The 22,054-nt window shown below is 40.3% G+C and overlaps 1 protein-coding gene across 1 annotated transcript in view; it reads right to left on the bottom strand.

The window, feature by feature from the left end:
- brinp3a.2 (bone morphogenetic protein/retinoic acid inducible neural-specific 3a, tandem duplicate 2) overlaps window positions 1-19,991 on the bottom strand; it is a 74,577-nt gene extending 54,586 nt beyond the window's left edge. Inside the window, exon 1 of the mRNA XM_052130020.1 lies at window positions 19,394-19,991. The gene's annotated coding sequence lies outside the window, so the exon portion shown is untranslated. The remainder of the gene's footprint in view (window positions 1-19,393) is intronic.
- Window positions 19,992-22,054: the final 2,063 nt, after the last annotated feature.

Below are 22,054 nucleotides of genomic sequence, written 5' to 3'. Positions count from 1 at the left end.
ATCAGGTATGTGTCATTCCCAGTTTACAAGGGCATCATCCAACAATATCTGTGTTTACAAAAACAATACACTTAATCAAATGCTGTTAAACTGTTCCATCCTGAACCAGGAGCCAAGGTATTCTCTTTAAAAAACAAATAAAACATCTAGCCTGAGAGAGATTTATATTTATTTTTTTTATCTTTAACTGTGGAAACATAAAGAGCACCAATGATGACACCACTTAAACATAATTGAACACCATACACGCTTGAAGTACCCTTCGGCTGGTCTAAAATGTCATAAAGGGACAAAAAAGGGGCAATTCTGTTAGTTCCTACACAACTTCATGTTGATTAAGCCAGTGTTTTATGTAAAGCTGCTTTGAAACAATCTGTATTTGGACAAAAGCTTTCACACATAAAACCAACTTCAAATGACTTGACAGCTTTGAGGCAGGCCTGGCTCCAGCTCTAAGATATAAGGTGTGCCATAGGACCCTCCGGGTGGGCCGAACAGTTGGATGGGTGGGTGTAGGTGTTTCTCAAGGTGGGCCAAGTTCATTATTGGGTGGGCCAGGCCCACCCATGCCCCCCTGTGGAGCCGGGCCTGCTGTGAGTTGTGGAAGGCCCGCAAGAGAATTTCTGTAAAAAATATAACTGTGTGTGGGATGAAGAGAGATAAATGATGGATGAAAAACTGTAAACACATAAATGAGGATAGTTATGAAATGATAGAAATTCAGCAAGAGTCTGGTGGAAGAGAGGACCAAAAACTGTGAAAAAATGATTCAGAGATAAGCTGAATTTTACCACTACAAACAATTTTGTAGTGGTAAAATTCAACTTATCTTTTAATAATTATTTTTCCCAGTAAATATTTACTGCATATGTTTTTTTTTTTTGCATTGTCATCTCAGCCATGCTACACTACAATTTTTCATATAAACAACATGTTGAAAGTGTATTTGAACACCCACAATCCGTGCTCTGAAGCACATAGCACACAAAATTGGAAAACTCTTTCTCAATCCAAGCAGCCCAAATCGTATTGGCTTGTTTAATAGAACTTCTACGATTAAAGGATAACTGGACTTCCCCGTCTGTCGCTCTCTCTCAACGTTGTGTCGGAGAAGGGACACTAAAGTTCTCTCTTGAGCACCGAATATGCCTCTGAAATATGAAAGGCCAGGAAATACTAAGAGTTCATTCAGAAATTTTCTTCAGAGCCGATGGTTGTGCATTCTGTTTGCTACGAGTCACACCTGTTCCTGTATTCCTCTGACACTCTGCATGCTTTTGGATTGATGGCGCATTACAGTGGCTTTCTCATTCCTTGCACGCAGTGCAATTTGCCCCTGGGTGCTTCGACAGCGCAAAGAAAAAACTGTAAAAGAGTTATTAAAAGAGTGATTTTCTTTAAAAGAGTATATTTCACTAAAAGAGCAATACACAGCGGCGTTGAACGTCCTTTTAAGGACGCGTCTTTTTAAAAATGCCCTTCCGCCCCTGTGTAGTTCCTGGATGCGGTAGAGTGCTCTCCGCTTCAGACGGCCACAGGCATTGTCTTGTGTGTCTGGGCAGCGATCACACTGAGGCTGCGTTTGTGAATGGTTCATGCTCTCACTGCAAGGGCATGACCATGGCAATGTTGCGGTGGCGGCTGGCTTTCAATAGAAAGCAAGTCCCTCCAGCCGCCCCCACATTGCTCCATCCCACGGGATTGAAGACGATGCCGCTGTATGCCCCCTCGGACCACCCGCCCCCTGGCACGCTCGTTGACTCCCGTCCGTGCTCGAGGCAACAACAGCTCGCCTCACAGCAAGACTGCCTATCTCGAGCTCGAGGTGGATGAGCTCACCGCTGCATCGAAGAATGCTGCATCTGACACGGATGACTCCACTGGACCGCTCAGATGACCGGCATGCTTTCCCGGGCCGCCGCCAGCGTAGGATGGAACCCTCCGTCCTACCCGCAGCCATCACGTTTGGATGACTGGTTCCTGGGTCTGGGCGCCACTCACAGCCACGCCCCCCCGGTCCCGTTTTTCCCGGAGGTGCATGATAGAGCTGACATCATCGTGGAGAGCACCCCTCTCCACTCGTCACAAAGCCACTCGCTCATCTTCGGCGACACCGTCGAGGACTTCGCCCAGCAGTTCTCCACGGTGAAGAAACAGACGGAGGCCATCTGTCACATCCTGCCCCGCCGTAAGTCTGCCGTCTGCTCACCGAGGGCGTCCCCCTGTGAAGAAACACCAGGCTGCCTCAACCAGCCCACACGTCGAGCGCCCCGCAGGAAGCAGACGCCCCCGTCTCACGGACCCCCTCGAGGACCTGGAAGGCTCCCAGGCGCTCCTGAGACATTCAACCCAGAGCCCGAGATGTTAGCTCCGGAGGTGGTAAGACCACTCCGTCCCTCGGTTGAGGGCCGGGAGGAGAATCTTTTGTTGAATTAATTTCATTTGCCGCCCCACCTAGATGGGGCTGCGGTACCCAAATTAGCTATTTCCTTTGTCTCTGGGTCACCTGGCCTGCAAATGCCATTCTCACAGTACTCTGCCACCAGATCTCAACAGTCCCACGACTGTTCCCCGGCTGGCCGGTTCCGATGAGTTCAGAGGACGCCTACACCGGACCTCCTCCTCAGTCGCTAACCCGCCCCCTGCCGGGTGTGCGGAGCAAAGTAAGTGCTTTGAGTCTTTTCTCAGCACTAGAGCCTCGGGATGCACCCTTGCCTCCCGACACCATACTACCTGCTCTGCCTCGCTGCGAAGCCCCGCCGGGTACGTCAAAAATACTCATCCCTTTGGTGCCCCTTGCATGGAGATTGGATGCGTGGCTTTCACTTCCCATCCTGTCACGCTGGCTGGCCCGGACTATCCGACTCGGTTATGCAAATCAGTTTGCCAGGCTCCCGCCCCCCCATCGCGTGTGTCTGCTTTACTGCAGTACATGGCGAACATGCCAAATCCCTGCTCGCGGAAATCGCAACTCTTTTATTCAAAGACGTGATAGAGCCTGTCCCTCCAACCGAAATGAAGAAGGGTTACTTGATACTTCACAGCCCTTACTTCATTGTACCCAAGAAAGGCGGTGGCTTACGACCGATCTTGGACTTGCGAGTTTTCAACCGGGATTTGCTCAAACTCCTGTTCAAAATGCTCACGCAAAAACACATCTTAACTTGCATCCGGCAATTAGATTGGTTCACAACGGTAGACCTGAAGGACGAGTACTTCCATGTCTCAATTCTGCCTCGACACCGACCCTTTCTACGGTCCGCGTTCGACGGCCAGGCACATCAGTACAAAGTCCTCCCCTTCGGCATGTCTCGGTCCCCTCGCGCTTTCACGAAATCACAGAGGCAGCTCTTGCCCCGCTCCAAGAAGCCGGCATCCGCATACTCAATTACCTCGACAACTGGCTCATTCTGGCCCACTCACGAGAGTTACTATGCGCTCACAGAGACCAGGTGCTCAGGCACCTCAGCATCTTGGGGCTTCAGTTCAACTGGGAAAAGAGCAAGCTCAACCCGTTCAGAGCATCTCTTTTCTAGGGATGGAGTTAGACTCAGTGTCAATGTCAGCATGCCTCACCAACGAACATGCGCAGTCGGTGCTGAGATGCCTCGCCAATTTCAGGCCAAGCTCAACGATCCCTTTAAACTCTCCCGGGGCAAATGGCATCCTTCGCGGCGGTTGCGCCACTGGGGTTGATGCATATGAGACCGCTTCAGACTTGAGTCCCAAGACGAGCATGGCGCCACGGCATGCGCCGGGTAACAATCCTGCCGCCAGACATTCAAACCGACCTCTGCTTTCTACGGGCAGGAGTACCCTTCCAGCAGATTGGGTTGGGGCGCCGTATGCAATGGGCACGCAGCTGCGGGCCATTGTAGAGGGGCCCCGCTGCGCTGGCATATCAGTTGCCTAGAGTTGACCATTTTCTTTGCCCTGCGGAAGTTCCTCCCATTAGTTTGGGACAAAAATGTCCTAGTCAGGTCAGACAGCACCACCGCGGTAGCGTACATAAATCGCCAAGGCGGCGTATGCTCCTGCCACATGTCACGACTCGCCCTTCATGTGAGTGGCACACCCGACTCAGGTCGCTGCGTGCCACTCACATCCCCGGCAACCTCAATGTGGTAGCGTACGCGCTGTCATGACAACGCTTGCCCAGCGGAGAGTGGAGGCTTCATCCCCAGTCGGTCCAGCTGATTTGGGAACGGTTCGGCAAGGCCCAGGTAGACCTGTTTGCCTCCCGAGAGACCTCCCACTGCCCGCTCTGGAATGCCCGAACAGAGGCTCCCCTCGGGGCAGACGCATTGGCACACAGCTGGCCTGGGGGCTGCGCAAGTACGCATTTCCCCCAGTGAGCCTTCTTGCACAAGTGCTGTGCAAGGTCAGGGAGGACGAGGAGCAAGTCATCCTAGTGGCTCCTTACTGGCCTACCCGGGCCTGGTTCTCGGACCTTGTACTCCTCGCGACAGCCCCTCCCTGGCGATTTCCCCTGAGGAAGGACCTTCTCTGGCATCCACACCCAGTCCTCTGGAACCTCCACGTCTGGCCCCTTGACAGTACGCGGAAGATCTAGCTGGTCTACCACCTACCGTTGTAGACACGATCAACCAAGCCAGGGCCTCTTCTACCATGTAACTATATGCACTAAAGTGGCACCTGTTCGCAAACCTGTTTCCCGGGCTGAAGACCCACAGAGGTGCGCAGTTAGCTCAGTGCTCTTTATCCTACAGGAGAAGTTGGAAGGGAGGCTGTCCCCTTCCACCTTGAAGGTGTATGTTGCCGCTATCGCAGCTCACCATGACCCTGTAGACGGCAAATCTCTGGTCAAGCATGACTTAGTCATCAGGTTCCTAAGAGGCGCCCTGGAGGTTAAATCCCTCCCTGCCAAGCCTGTTCCCCTCCTGGGATCTCTCGGTGGTCCTCGCCGGTCTTTAGAGATACCCCTCCGAGCCGCTAGAATCAGCCGGACTCAGGGCCCTCTCCCTTAAGACGGTCCTGCTGATCACGCTCGCCTCCATCATGAGGGTCGGGGACCTGCAAGCATTCTCTGTCAGCGACACTTCCCTGGAGTTCGGTCCAGCAGACACATATGTGATCCTAAGACCGCGACCGGGCTACATGCCCAAGGTTCCTACCATGCCCTTTAGAGATCAGGTAGTGAACCTGCAAACGCTGCCCGAGGAGGAGGAAGACCACGTGCTTTGTCCGGTACGTGCTTTGTGCACATATTTTGACCGCACGTGGAGCTTTAGATGCTGAGCAGCTCTTTGTCTGCTTTGGTGGACAGTGGAAAGGGAACGCTGTCTCCAAACAGAGGCTTTCTCACTGGGTCGTGGACGCCATTTCATTTACCCATCACACCCAGGCCGTGCCCCATTTCCGGCTCCTCAGAAAAATCCTGAATTAAGTCATAGTATTTCCTCGCCTTTAAACCCGTATGTCCGGGGGCGGGGTATGCAAATACTGTCTGCCAACTTCTTATTGGCCTTTTTCATAGTTCAGAGGCATATTCAGCGCTCAAGAGAGACCCCTAGTGTCGCTTCTCCAAAACAACGTCTCGTTCCTTCAATCAGGGAAGCGGAGGTTACATACAGTACGTAACCAAACGTTTTTATCAGCCTGGAAACCGGGTCATGTTCACAAGGTTCTGCTTTGATATACCGAGTGCTTGTGAGGACAAAATAAAGTTTGCCAGGTTAGTGGTATCAAAGATATTCAGATTTACGTATGAGCATTTTGCAGAAAGTAAAGTGGAAATCCATGAGCAGGGCTGCATATTCTGCTTTGTTTACTTAATTATGTCTGTGAAATACTAGGTGATGAGGTTTTCAGTGCTGTACTTAGACACTCTACACATTTTCCACCTTTTTCCTCTGTGTCTTCTCTGGAACCACTTGCAGAGACTCAAGCGCCATTTTGTAAATTACTTATTTCCCATGTTTGTCTTCTATTATGGTATGATATACTGTATATCCAATAACCCTTTTGTTATAACAAAACCAACTGTGACTGATCACTTTACATATCAGTTAGATGTTTTCCTGTCTAAGTCGATGGTTCTTAATAAATTGAAGCTGCAATACTGTATATATGATCGCACATTGAATAGTTATATAACTGTGTGAATTAATTGATTCACTTTGCTAGTACTTACAACAGCCAGAAAAATAAGACATACAATTCTCTAAAATCATGTAATTATTTTGTCAATGGATGGGTAAACGAATTTAAATGTTTAACAAAGACAAAGAACAATCAAGGCAATATTCTTGTCACTGAAAATATATGCGTTCAGACAACATCAACATCATATTGTAGCAATCACTTTTAGTTTGTTTGTTTGTTTGTCCTTGCAGAGGTGTGTGTAAGGCTTGTGTTTGCTAATGCATAACGCGGCGGCTCATTTTAGCTTATAGAGGCCCATTCGGCACATTTCGTGGCTGACCAACCGGCCCGCTCGGTTCTACTGATGGCCAGTTCACCCCTGATTGGCCCTAAAGAGCATCGGACCACTGGGAAAATGCGCGGTATGCCAGATTACCAGTCCAGCCCTGCCTGTAAGCAAGTTGTCAGTGCTATCAAATAATAGTGACATATTCACTTTTTTCTGTTTCTCAGGTCCAGAACCTGCATTGAAAGGCTCAAAATGTAAATTATAACAAAAAATCATAAAAAATAAAACACCTTTAATAGACAGACGTCTTTGATCGTTGCACCTCATCTCACAATTTTCTTTCATTTGTTTTATTTTTTTATACCATTTTGCACAGGAGCACCGTTTTTAGATAACGTGTGGATAAAAAAGAACTTTAACAGGGCATAACAGTTGGACAGTTCCAATATATTGCTTAACAATTTATAAATCTTTAAAGACATAATGCATAACACAATGTGAATGAAGCAAACAAGTTGGTCTCCTCCTTACACTATCAAACTACTGCATACAGGGTCGTAGCCAAAATAAAATGGCCAAATTGTCCCCCCCAAATTATTTATACTTGTGTTGTGTTTCTGCATCAGTCCATTGCACCATGAAAATTAAAATACTGTATGTCATGTACAGTACGTGATTTGTACTATCATTCATAATTGTGAATGTTAAAAATGTCCCTTATCAGGCATTAGTAATTGTGTACATATTTTGAATTGATAGAATAAGTGTGGTTATCTGGCTAGTTTTCAAAGTTGTCTTTCAATTCACTTTACATTGTTTCAGAAAAAGATGAATAAAACTCAAAGTAAGAGAGTTATCACCCTCATATTTAAACTAGAACATGGTAAGACCTGTTGTAGCAAATACACTGTCATATATTTTTTATGAAAATATTATTTGCAAAAATTCTGACATTTGGACAACAATCTTCTAAGTGTCTTTTTCCAAAAGAGACCAGGGTTCGAGAACTGAACCTTGTCAGGTCATATACCTACTTTTAAATTATTCTGAACTATGTGCGGTTATTTTTTATATATTATTAATTGGATTTGTACTAGAGCTGTCAGCTGTCACATACGATTAATTTAAAAAGTTTATCACGTTAATTTTTCTTAATTATTTTTAACGCGTTTACTGTTAATATGACATGACACTTGTGTGAAGGGTGGTACCTTTGTAATGTGTCCACCCGGAGTCATTACACTAACGCACACTTCACAAACAGATACAGCACTACAGCCCTTCTTCGGCGGTCCCATTGACATTCTATGGGCGGTACTGTTGTAATACTTTCCTATGACAGAGCTGAGGAGGTTGTTATCTTGATAAATAAAAAAAATATTGACAGCACTTCCCTATCAGTGATACAATTATGGAGAAAGGAGCTCTTAGCACTATTTGATGTACACAACAAGCACTGAAAGCATTTTAAAATTACCACAGAATTAAGTGAAATCTTAAATATCACCAAAACGCAGAATGAGACATTTTTGTCTGGAAGCACTTTTCCTGGTGAGTTCAAAGCTTGATGCAGGCGTTGACACGCTGATGCGAATCATGAACGCAGCTTCACGATTGCTGTATCAAAGTGGATAGTCACAGTTTACCAGCAGATAAATATTACAGAGGATGAGGGTTTAAGAGAGTTAAAGCCCATAGCAATGAATATGCAACTTATGGGGAAACTAGTTCTTTCAATTAGTCAAACTTCCACTTAGACTTTGGGAAACATTTAATGTTACTCGAAGTGGTGCTATTTTAGTGAGTTTCCTGTGAAAGGCTTTGATTGAAAATGTTAATAAGCTATTATGTTGTTACATATTGTTTTGTTTTCTTTCCTAAAATGGAAATAAACATATTTTGACAAGAAAGATATATATATATATATATATATATATATATATATATATATATATATATATATATATATATATATATATAAATGTAGTTATATATCGCAATTAACTACAAAAAAATTATGTGATGAATCACAATTCAAAAATCTAATCGACTGACTGCACTGATTTGTACACAATAACACAAAAGTCCTTCCTGGGGTAGCAAGAGTGAGTAAATCTGAAAAGGGTAGTTTGAAAAAGTTTGTAAACCACTGATCTAGGCTGTAAAATATAAATAAAAAACATTTGAATAATTAACTAAATCTAATCTTATCTAAATCATATATCTATTTTAAAATATACAGTATGTTTCTCAGTTCCTCTCATATTGGATATTTCAGGCTATTAGATGATTGTACAAATCTAGTTTGTGGTGAAGAATATGTGAAGTGTGGACATGCCTGTTATTTATATATAAATAACTGAATGTGTGAACGTCAAAAGAACAGGGTATATTCGGTGTCAGATTATCAATATTTCCCTACCATATAGTATACCAATGGAGTAGTATGTCCGAATACCCAACATTCATAAAACAGTAAGTGAGAATACCTGGATGACCAACTATTTCAAGTGAGATTCTGAAGCATGGATCAACTGGACGCTTCACGATCCCATAATCCCTCAGGAGCTGAGGCGACATCACGATCACAATGTTGGATTTGAAAGAGCAGAGAAGAACCGCGAATCAGATGGCTCTAATCAACTGTAATTAGTACACTGTATATATGCCAATAAAGTTGTTCCTTGTGCTTAAATGGTGTTTGTTTAACAAAACCAGAGTAGATAATTTCTGCAGTTGTTGTTTTTACATCTTATTCATCCCCGGATGAAGTATATCTGCAGTCTATTCATAATACTTGTATGCATACCTAAAATATTTTACTGGCTGAGAAGTGTGTCCTTCATCAAATGCAGTACATACTCTGACAGTATGTGATTTTGGATGCAGAGACAGAGTAGGGATTAATAAATAACCGACTAAATAAAAAAGCAAAAGCATAGAATATCCATTTTGCTGGGCAATGTTAAAATGTTCTTCTATTAGCTGTGTCTTTCCTTTTGTCACTTACAAGAAAGATGAATGTCTATGCAAGGCTATTGAAACTCCTGACTGAAATGACCACAGGAGTGCAGAACTAGCCACATAAAAACACATTACAATGTGTCCTCACACAATCATGTTACAATGTCATCTACAATTCCATTTAACCAATATTTTATCAACATCTCCAAGGTCTTAAAAAAGATACCAAGGGAACTCATATACAAGAGACATATTTAATCTCAATCTCAAAGTAAGATCAACCTCAAAAAGAAATGTTGTTTTGAAAAGGTAGAGATTTGGGAACTCTCAAACTTGAGTTCTCAATGGCATTTCAGTCAGTCATGTTCAAGGGACTCAAGTGCGCACTTTGGACTCAGGGCATCTGTTCAGTTCTTTCATATAAAACCTGTGAAACTGCACTGAGCTTTCAATGTCTCTGATGGAAGCATGCAAATTAAGCTACGTTCTTTGAGATATTCCCTAATCCGAATTTGTGTCCTTTGGGTGGATAACTCTGTTTGCATGAGTTTGTATCCAGGAGTGAGAGTTGACTTCAAGGTTGTATTACAATTTCTACAATAGGATCCCATTTGTAATTTGTGTTCTTTCAGGCTTGTCTTTGAGTCATCCCTGAAACTACCTTCAGAGTTTGCAACAGGAACTGATAAACTTCACATCCTCCCCTCTCTGCTGACTAATGAGCTTTTACTCCTAATTAGCCAAGTTATTCACTAACCCATGACAATCAATGCTGTCTTTCATTGTTTGCCTGAAGGTAAAAGGTTTCCTAGCTAAATAATCTGGCTGCAAGTCATAATTATTTATCCATGTTTCATTTTGAGTACAAAGGATGTGTACAAAGAGATGTGTGTAGTGGTGATGTGTGTAATGAATCAAAGAGAATATCCCAAAAGATATGCAATAAAATAAATATGAAATACTAGTTTTATATCAGTAAATGAGACCAAAAGGGTGGGAAAAAATGACAGCCATTGTGTTGGGTAATAATGCTAAATCAAACATTCTCTCTAATCTCGTTGTCACTTTGAGATATAGCCCTAAAGGAGCAGACGAAGCAATAATAATTGTCAGATTCTAGATGAAACACTGAGCACCATACTATTTTATATTAATTTGTAGCAATGTTCAGGTACATCTGAAATATTATTGTACTGTTGATATTACCAACTGACCTTATGTATCCATATACACACATTTTCTGACTCATTATAAAGTTGAGCAAATTTAAAGCCAAAGTATTTTTGATATGCTATCTTTTGCATCCTCTAGGTCTATAAATGAGAATCTTATAAATAAGCATGTCTGTGAACATTACCCAGAACATTACTCAAAAGGCTAATGTTCTGTAGGACCTAGTATTGTGGAAAAAGAAAACTAATGAGGAAATACAGTAAAAAAAATATTAAAGGTATAAAATAAAAAGGAAGCCTACACTACATAAAAAATCCCACATTCACTTGAGAGAATTGTCTCTATGGACATGGCACACATTTTAATATGAGGGTTTGGAAATGCTTCTCAATCTCGGGTGCAATATTTTTATTTATTTAATTTATTTATTTATTTGTATACAAAATCTGACTAATTGGAATACAAAACTATTCAAATAAAGCTTTTGATCTTTGAAGGAGCATGAACAAAAACTAGCCATTCTTTTGATCATTAATATAATAATAATTTGAATGATCAATAGTGTAGAACTATTATATATTATTTTAATGAAAAATAGTGGAATAAATCCATTAACCAAGACCATTAAACAGAGGGGTTCATTTAATTGAAATGTCTATTAGTTCGAACACAACACAACTAAGAATTTATCACAGGTTAGATGTAATCATATGAGTCAATAGTGATGCACAATGCTATTTTAATAGTCCATTTAATTATTGCACACTTGATCATAAAGATTTCACTTTTACTTGGCCACCTATCAGTGGAAGGCAGCGAACTATGCAGTGGGAAAAGCAGCCATTACTCTCAGTAAACCACACATAGTCTTCTTTTTAAAGATGAGTCCAGCCAGACCTTAGTGCAAGAAGCCAATAGTTTCTTCTTCAAACAAAGGCCATTAAGGGTTGGCCCTGACATTCAGGAAATATATCTAAACCAGGCCTTTTAAAAGCACTTCATATTTAACCCTAAATCCAAACATTAATTAAATTAACAGAGATCTGCTGAAACTTATTGGAGTTTGAGCTTTAACTGCATTAATGGGATAGTTCACCCAAAAATGAAAATTCTGAATATACTGAAGTTCTATGGATTACTTTTATGCTACCTATATGTTCTTTTGAAGCTTCAAACATTTGGTACCCATTCACTTTCATTGTGAGGACCTACAGAGCTTAAATAATCTTCTAAAACTCTAGGATGGTACATTTACATTTACATTTATGCATTTGGCAGATGCATTTATCCAAAGTGACTTACAGTGCACTTATTACAGGGACAATCCCCCCGGAGTTAAGTGCCTTGCTCAAGGACACAATGGTGGCTGCTGTGGGGATCGAACCAGCAACCTTCTAATTACCAGTTATGTGATTTAGCCCACTACACCACCACCACATCATTTATGGTAAAAAAAGTAATTTTTGATTAAATCTAGACAGGCCCCATTTCCAGCAGCCATCACTCCAACAACTTATCTTTGAGTAATCATGCTAAATTGCTAATTTGGTATATAAAATTACTTGCCATTATATCAAACAGAGTTGAAAGCCATTTGGTTTGCTAAATTAAGCTTTGAAATTGCGAATGAAGGTTTCATTCAAAGGTGTACACTACAGTCTTCAAAGACAAAGGACAACTGGCTCTAACATGGACAAATATGGAAGGCCAGATGTACAACTAAACAACAGGATAAGTACATCAGAGTCTCTAGTTTGAGAAATAGACATGTCGCATGTCCACAGCTGACAGCTTCATTGAATTATACCCGCTCAACACCAGTTTCATGTACAACAGTAAAGAGAAAACTTCAGGGGTGCAGGCCTTATAGGAAGAATTGCAAAGGAAAAATCCACTTTTGAAATAGAAAAAAAAAGGTTAGAGTTGGCAAAGAAACACAGACATTGGACAACAGATAATTGGAGTGTTATGGATCTTAGCCCTATTGAGTTTTGTGGGATCAGCTAGACTGTAAGGTGCGTGAGAAGTAAGGTTGCAGCGGTATACCGGTTTCATGGTATACCACGGTTTGAAATTTGACAGTTATCATACCATGTACATTTGCTTATCTACAGTATTGAGAAAAAAATGCAACATGCACACACGCACATGCACACACACGCACACACGCAGCAGAGAAAATGTCAGAGAGAAGCAAGGCAAGGGGGTCTGACATGAGTGTGTGAGTTAAAGCAGTGTTTCTCAACAGGTCTATTCGGACTGGGTCGCGGACAGCAGGGAAAGAACAATGCCATGGTTCTCCATTGAAGATATTTCGGCGGCTGTCCAAGTGATTGACTATTTAGGACTGCCGAGGCAGATTTTATGATAATCTCGCAAACAGCTAAAGCAGACATGTGCAATTTATGGCTCATTTATCGTAAAAGCGTTTTTTTTTCATAGGATATTTCAGTTAACTTGCATTGGGACCCAACACCTCTCCACAAGCATTTAACATGTTCAGGGTTGCCAGATAAGAGACGCAACACCCCCAGTTTGAGATTTATACTTGCGCAAATTGGAAATATTCCGCCTAATGTTATACTTATTTTGTGCAATCTGGAAACCATGTACGCGAGTGCGCTATTTTTGTCTTTCGCTTTCCCCTGTGAACAAACTTAGCGATCTGTAGTGCAATATTCTGCTCAAGGAAAGCTTGAGGCTGCTTGTGATGTTTGGTGCTTCTTGAGGCTGCTTGTGATGTTTGGTGCTACTAATTTTGCAGGTAAACCTCAGTGATTAAATAAATTAAAATAAAAGTAGATCTCGGCATCATTGACATGCAAGCAAAAGCAAGCCAGAGATGAATATGTATATGTATTTTTTATTTGTGCAATTTAGAAATGGTGAAGTCCCTTTGCGCCTGTATGTTAATCTAACTCTTGCAGTAATAATTTATCAAAGTCATGCAGTCTGTGTTATTCAGTTGTGTGCTGACATCAACAACAAAAATAATGTCACTTGATGCATGTCCTTGTACTGGAAAACCATGAACAAACCAATGCAACATAAAAGGAAATGCAACCCAGGATACATTAAATCTGATTATGTTTACTCTATGGCAGGTTGACACTTGTCCAATGTAAAATCTGGTCCTGAAGCAAAACCAGTTGAGAACCAGTGAGATAAAGGTACATACAGGAGCAGTCTGTGCTGTCGTGCACCTACAGTATATGTTAACTGTTAATAATCATAGGACATTACTTCAAAAGCTCACACAGCTGATGTTATTTTTCATTTAGTAGTTAATTTAACATGTATATTTACATTTACATTTATGCATTTGGCAGACGCTTTTATCCAAAGCGACTTACAGTGCACTTATTACAGGAACAATCCCCTGGAGCAACCTGGAGTTAAGTGCCTTGCTCAAGGACACAATGGTGGTGGCTGTGGGGCTTGAACCAGCGTCCTTCTGATTATCAGATTACCAGTTATGTGCTTAGACCACTACACCACCACCACTCCAGCAAACACTTTATTACATTTTACTTGTAAAAAAAAGTCTCCCTTTTGAAAATAAAATAAATTGAAAAAATAAGAAAGCTAACTGAAGTATATTAACATGCTTTAGTTAAAGGTGGGGTATGTGATTTTCTTTTTTGACCATTTTTTCAAAATAACTTGAAATCCTATTCCTAACCCACTTACTGGCTGTAAATTAGAAGCACTGAAATGAAAATTAAGCAATTTAATCATCTGTGGAACGGGCAGGACTCGAAAAACTCCAGCCGATCATTTTCAAGACCATCTAGAATCATTGGACAGAAAATGTGTCAATCAAACGGTCGTACCATGCCCCCTCCCCCACCACCCTGGCGCGCGTGTCCCGTTCGTCATCAGCTGCTTTCAGATGGAGCGGCATTTACTACACAGAGCTGTAGTTCATCACTGACAAGCTGGGCAATTTACCCTTCATTATCACGGCCCAGCTTGTTAGTGAACTACGGCTCTGTGTAGTATACGCCGCTCCATCTGAAAGCAGCTGATGGCGATTTACTAATCAATGAATGCACTTTATGTTATGTGCTTTACTGACGAGATGCGCATAACAATCTCATCTGATAACGTTATATCGGTCAGCCCTATATTTAGCCATAAACTTCGGTGACAACCAGGACGTCCAATATATTTTTATATATTTTATATTTATACAATATATATTTACATTTCAAAAACATCAATTTTCTAACAGTACTAATGATTTATGTGACTGTTGAATGTTAATAATATCTGGTGCAACTTAACGCTGAATGTTGTGCCATGTTGACGGTCTTAGCAGGTAAATGGTGACATCATGCAGAAACTCCAACCTATGCTAGCCTGGCTCGCTCTCGCGCATCTGAGTTTTCGCTCGTGCATGATTGCGCGTCCATGTTTTTCGAATGGGTGGAGTCAGGGCCAGCGTTGGAGGAGAGAAGGTAGGACCTTATGAGTTGTGTATTTTCAAAATCTGCCGGCCGTTTTGCAAATCACATACCCCACCTTTAAATAACATGTTATAGTTACATGCTATTTTTTATCATGTTTTGTTATTATAATTCAGTTAGCAAGTTATTTTATTTTCAAAAGGGAGACTTTTTTTACACATACTTCAATAAAATAAATGGTTTCAAGATTAAATTATAATAAAGTGTTTGCTCAAAAATAAATAAATAAAATAACCCTTCTGTTTTCACTAATAATAGTTATTGTGTAATACCGTGATATTTTCTGAGACAGTTATCATACTGTGAAAATCTTATACCGTTGCAACCCTAGTGAGAAGTGCCCTACAAGACAGCTACATCTATGGTAGGGGCTACAGGAAGTGTGGGGTGAAATGTCACCTGAGTATCTGGACAAACTGACAGCTGGAATGGCAAGGATCTGCAAATCTGTCACATTGCTGGTTGGAATAATGTACAGATTTTGCTCTTATGGAAAGAGATTGCCACTTTAGTTAATAAAAGTACCATTCAACTGATCATAATGTATAGTCAAGACATTAAAAACTTGAACAATTACAACAAAATGTAACAAAAAAAAAAAGTTTATAATAATGACGCCAGTCATTGCTGTGAGCACGCGGCACCATCTAGCGGTTCAAGCTGAGCAGCAAAATAATTTAATTTATTAAATTAATTTAAAAGATAATTTCACTGTTTGTCAAAATGTTCGCTTCGTTTCCTAAATTTTGCCAATATCTGCTGTAGCCTACATTCGAAACACGTCACAGAACAAAGCAATAATCAGCGATCTAGCTTTATCATCATGGTAAAAGATGTGGATGATTTTCCCATTTATAGCCATCCATTATATGATTTAATATGAAGCGCCCATAACTGTCAAATATGTTCTTATTAACACATACATTTCTGTTGGCATCTCAGAAAATGTAGCTTAGTGCTTCATGACTTACACAACTTACACAGAACAAAGTTATTGTTTGATTAAGCCGGTGCATGCATGATGGGTAAAGTCTACCTACAATGACACAGTACAATCATACTTTAAATATTACCGGCTTTTATATCGGTCTGCGCATTGTTAACCTATGTTACGTTGGAGCATGCAGCCACGCATATTTCCACACATGCTCAGGTTATCAGATTGAGGGCGGCATCAAGCCAAGTGCTGTGAACATTTGTTTTTCTCTTTATATTAAACCATTGGTGGATTGACAGTTTATCCAACTACAGCATCTGCTAATGTTATGCAAAACCTCGAAATAAAATCGTGTCAAAAACATAAATTCTAATTAATTGAAAAGAATCATCCAGCTACACGTGTCCAGAGGCTATTTATTTATTTATTTATTTTCAAAAGAAATGCATAGATTGTAATAATCAAACAAATATACCACGTGAAGTAGAATGAACAGATCGTGATGATGACTGTAACCTTTCAGAAGTTTTACTTTCTTGCATACCTCTAATTGCTTGTCAATTCATACACATATCAATGTTTTTGTTTGCCTGGTTGAAAGGTATCATGTCACATCTTTACCTTCTTTTCAACTGCATACCCCTGAGGGTCTCTTTGTTTTAAAGCTCTAATCAGTAAGACAATGTTCCTATGCTTGTCTTTTCTCACGTTTGACTTGCAGAAATCTCTGCATCAGGATGGATTCAGTGATCCAACTCATTATCATAAAATAATGGGCTACAGCTCACCATCATAAAGCTTCGCTACTGCTCAGACCTGTCTGCTTGCTGCGTGTTCAACCAATCAGTCCACGCTGTGAAATTTCTGATGTGCTGGAATTGCTGCAGAAGGGCCTTCACGCACGAGTCGTTCATTAATTTGAGGACTTGTTAGGGAGCCACTTTACCTGCAGACAGCCATTTGAAGGAAAAATGCTCCATTGAGGCATATTCACTGGACTCAGAGAGGTATTTTACTGGCTCTCATGGGCTCTCATCCATGGCTATATCGCACATCAGTATAGGATGAATGAGCCATTGAGCAAACACTGCAATAGATGCTGATGCTTGCATGTGTGTAACTGTGTGTGTATGTGTGCAATAAAATATCTTTTTTTGCCTTTTATGTGGCCGCCTGAAACCCTAAATGGTGTTTTTGGAAATGGCTAAAACTGTGCCAGCAGACAGCAATGATGAGAGGCAGCTGGGATACAAAAGCACATGCACACACACTTGGTTAGACCCTTCACACAGGGTGTGAATGCAGCATTCTGCTTGTCAGTGTTGTGGTGTCAGTGGCTTTTTTGCAAAAACATCAACCGTGCAGAGCTAACAGCACTCACACAGAGAGAATAAACTCTGCAATAACTAGCACAAGGTTTGTCCGCCTTCATGAACCACAATATGAACGTAGTTTATAAACACAACAAATCAAATGTGCAACCAGTTGCAAGGTCCACTGCCTGACCCAGTAAAAAGAATCAGAGAAGGCTCTATATAGAGGTGGCTGGCCATCATTTAAGAATAGCTTTACTCCATTAGTCATGATTTAGTTTCAGTGTTCTTCCTCAAAGAACACTTCTCAGTTATCTGCCTCTGTTGAAGCAAATATCATGTGTAATGTTTTAGATTTTAAAATACTTTTCAATAGACACAGCAAAATTAGATCAGTCAATGATGTGAGTTTGAGGTGGGACTACCTACAGTATTTGTACGGACATTGGAGTGCAACAGTGCCGGCCCACTTTTTCAGCCATCTTAGATTTTAGTTTTTCCCCCTAGTTGTTTCTTTCATATGGATTTCATCAAATCAGTAATACAAGAGTTCTAAGCCATGACCCCAACCAACCAGCTCCGAGGTGAATCGTGCCATTACAAACTTCAATTTGAAGCCAAAAATAGTTTAAAATCAGACAAAAAGACAAAGGTACAAGACTGTGTACTTCCTCTCTTTCCAAAGGGCATAAACTACAATCCAATTAAGCATTGTAAATGACGTAATCAAATAAAAAATGCTGGGGAAATATAAAATGATTGATTTAATGTGGTTGATTCTAAGTATAGAAACAATATATTTGAATTGTATTAAAAAATATTTAGACTGTAGGAAGACTCGATTGCATCATTCACAGTGTGACATGCATGTGGGCAGTCACTGCAGAGAATGTTTGGCGCACTTTGTTCACTACGATGGTCTCATTTGTGGAGCGTTTCTCTTCAGTATCATGGATTCAGTGTCGTTTTTCAACAGGAATTCTGCTATTACAGTAAACACCATTTCTAAAAATTGTGTTGAAATAAAACATACTGGTAGCTTGAACAGAAGCATAACGTACCACTGATTTACAACCTCTGAGCTCACAGTAGGTCTGTAAAGGGTTTTAAGTTATCGTTAGCTATGGAAAAAAAAAAACATTGGATTTTTACTTCCAGAACCTGACTGGTGCACTTTATATAAAATGGGAAAGTGTTTTGGGAAAATTGTTCTGTTGTTATTTATGTAATTCTATTTGGTTCCACTAGAGACACTGACATTACACACATCAGCTTTATGTAAAAAATAAATAATAAAAAAATTAAATAGAAAAACATATATATTTCAAAGAGTTCATTTGTAAGCATAGTTCAAGGTTGACTATGAGGATGTCATGAGGCCTACACATACATATTTAAAATACATCTTTATAAGAGCAAGTAAATGTTTGTTGCTATGTCAGAAGATTGCTGAACAGTACCTCCCATTGATTAACACATGCTATCATTACACAAGTTTTCCTTTATTATTTATTAATGTAGTGTACCTTTATAAATCTTCTCTTTTATGTACTCATACAGAGTAGAGGTGTGTATACTCTGCACACCTCTACTCTGATGAATGAAGAGGTGTGTTAACTACACTCTAAACTGATATGCTGATATGCCATGAGATATCCATGTGCATTATGATAGCCTACTGAATGTCACTCAAATTAAATGTAATTTTTGTTTTTAATTACATTTTTAAATGTTATTGAAGATACATTGAAGGTGTGTGTGTGTGTGTGTGTGTGTGTGTGTGTGTGTGTGTGTGTGTGTGTGTGTGTGTGTGTGTGAGAGAGAGACTTTTTTTTATGTAATCACATGGCACCACTCAATACATAATACATTCATGGTCTTAAGAGATCACAGTTGTAACTCGTGTAAGGATATTTAGAATTATTATTATTTTTATGCAGTTTTGATGGACTGCAGTATGCTAATCATTCATAAGAATATCGTAGCACTCAGGTTGGATTTTTATTTTATTTTTTCCCAAAGTTGTCCCCCCTATAAGTGATCTACGAAGCAGCAAGATTAGCTTGCTGACAACGATTACATCTGCAGTGGATAACTGGCAACATAAGCAAGATTATAAAAACAAGATTAAAAAATAACTCACCACAACGTAGATCGGCGCTCAAACCTCACGCGGTCATGTCATTTGCATTTTTTGCTGAATTTTGCAGGTGCTTTCTATTTATACATTTATTTATTTATTTATTTATTTATGTATTCAACACGTCAAAATTCGTTAAATGCGAACATAACAGGTGTTAACGTTAAACCAACGGAAGTTAGGAAAATTGTTTGGCGTAAAAGACAAAATGGACGAAAGGTCGATCCGCACCTTAGCTTTTTAATTTGGCGATACTTAGCTATAGTCCTCTGGCGAACTTCGGTAACAAATCGCTCCCACGATATAAAGCGAAGGTTAGGTTATCCGTGCGATGTTTTGAATTGTTCTTTGTAGAAAATGTAACGACCTTTAATCAAACAACGTCTTGCCGAATACAAATCCACTAACACCACAGACAGTTAGAAACAGACCCTGGCTTTCGGGAAAGTGCGTGGCTCAGTTATACGCGCGAGTAGAGTAAAACATCCGCCGACAGACTGCGACACGGTGATGCTTCAGTGTCTTTTGGAAGTGTCTAGGCTATGGATATTCCTTTATAAAGTCAGCACCATCGCACAGCTCTGCTTGACCCTCCTACTCTTCGCCGTTGCGTGTGTGTGTGTGTGTGTGTGTGAGAGAGAGAGAGAGAGAGAAACAGAGCCAAATTTCAATGGATAGACGCTGGCAGACACTGGCGCTTGGTTCTTTGCTGCGCCTTCTCTCACAGTCACATGTTTAAAATACAAGTAGCCCTCTGTAATGGCTTTTCAGAGGATATGCATAAAACCCAAGATGAGGCAGGAATGATAACTAGGCTGTAACTATTTAAAAAGGCTGTCCTATCTTATGCTTCTTTAAATTACTTTAAACTACTGTGGCAGTTCACTTCTAATTGGATACTATTTCTGAAAAGTGACAGAAAGTTAATGCCCATTGGGTCAAAAGGTCAGAATCTCACATTGTCTATCATGTTGCAGTGTTTTTACCCTTTCACCTTGTCTTAATTACTGTAATAAAAGCCTCTTCTCCAGATAAGAGTCACTCTATACAAACAGTATCAGATCTAATGGCATTTAAATTTCTCTCCTGATTCATTTTTCATTTGAGCTTGTTCTGAAATGTGAGCAGCATGTGTGGGTGCTCTCGTCTCTCTCCCTGGCCCTAAGCCCCTGTACATCTGTGCTGTATGAGTGACTCAGACTGCAGTGGCAGCTTTTAAAAATCATACCTCTGATTTCAGCCAGTTGCATCAATGTTGCCATTTTAAAAGACAAAGAGACATTTAAGGAGCATGAGCTTACTACTGCCATGCGTTGATGTTTTTATGATGATTTCAGACAAGGAAGAACTTTTTCATAATTGTCAGAGTATTGGTTAAAGCCATTCCATAGTGACTGGCTCTCTAACATTACCAAACATGACACAAATCTATTGCAGAGGTTGGCGAAGTGAGATTTGTTGTCTTCTGGCAATATTCTGGAACATGGATCAGTCCTGCGTGTCTGTTATTAGGGAGCAGATCATGATGGATTAGATACATGGGCAAAATCTAGAGTGGACATCGCCCCAGTGTAATGCTGCTCTGGAACTGTCCATGGTGCTGAACTTTATTAATCTGATTACACAGTTCCAATTTGGCATTGTCATTCATTGTGAGGTTTATTATCTTAGGTAATATTCAGCCCAGTGGTTTAATACTACTATTGACTGAATCATTGAATATGCATATACATAAAGTAATGTATTGCCTTTGGGGATTAGAGTTGTAGCCCTAAGAAGGTGTAACAGACTGTTGTCCATCTGCCAATCCATAATTTAAAAAGCCTAACTCTAGAAAAGCTTAGTGTTGTTTCTTACATGTTGACATGTAATCAAGTGTAATAGCCACTTAAAAATCTTAAATTATGATCTGTTTACCACACAAAATGATTGTATACCTTCAGAAGACTTTAAGTTAATTTACAGTAAATTCCATGCTGCTAGCTGCATGACATTCACAGTGAATTTATAGTAGTATTTCTACAATTTATTTAACTTAAAAGTCAAATGTATACTGTGACTTCACAGTGAAATGGACCAAGAAATTACTGTAATGTATCAGTGCTGTTTTGTAGAATCACAATGATCATCTGTATTTGGTTTTTTTTTTTGTTGTTTTTTATCTACTGTGTTTGTTGATTTTCACCAGCATGAGTTTTGTATGCTGTGTGTTGATATCTTGCCTTCCTGATTGACAACTCTTGATAACAGTTTTATGAGAGATAAAACCAACCATATTATAGCCTAGCTTTGCAAATATCACTTTCTCATTGTTCAATTAAAATTAAACTATTTATTAACTTTCAAATGCATCATATAATGTAGACTATACATCATAGTTCATCATAAAGACATCTACTACATTTTTAAGTTTTCTCCATACATCACGAAGCAATGTGATCTATACACCAACTGGGAGAAAATTAATTAGAAATAAATAAGATAAGGTCCCATCCAAAGAGAACACTAAACACCATAATGGTGACTTCAAACAAAATAAAAATGTCCTATAATGCAGTGCGATATTCTCATTTATTTTTTCACAGTAATTTGTTGTGTTGTGACAGAAAATTACCTAGCTTGCAATGATTTTATAGTACAATACTGAAAACAGTATTTTGTTAT

This window comes from Xyrauchen texanus, chromosome 7 (genome assembly GCF_025860055.1).
Source record: "Xyrauchen texanus isolate HMW12.3.18 chromosome 7, RBS_HiC_50CHRs, whole genome shotgun sequence".
NCBI lineage: Eukaryota > Metazoa > Chordata > Actinopteri > Cypriniformes > Catostomidae > Xyrauchen > Xyrauchen texanus.
This window is presented reverse-complemented; position numbering and strand designations above follow the sequence as displayed.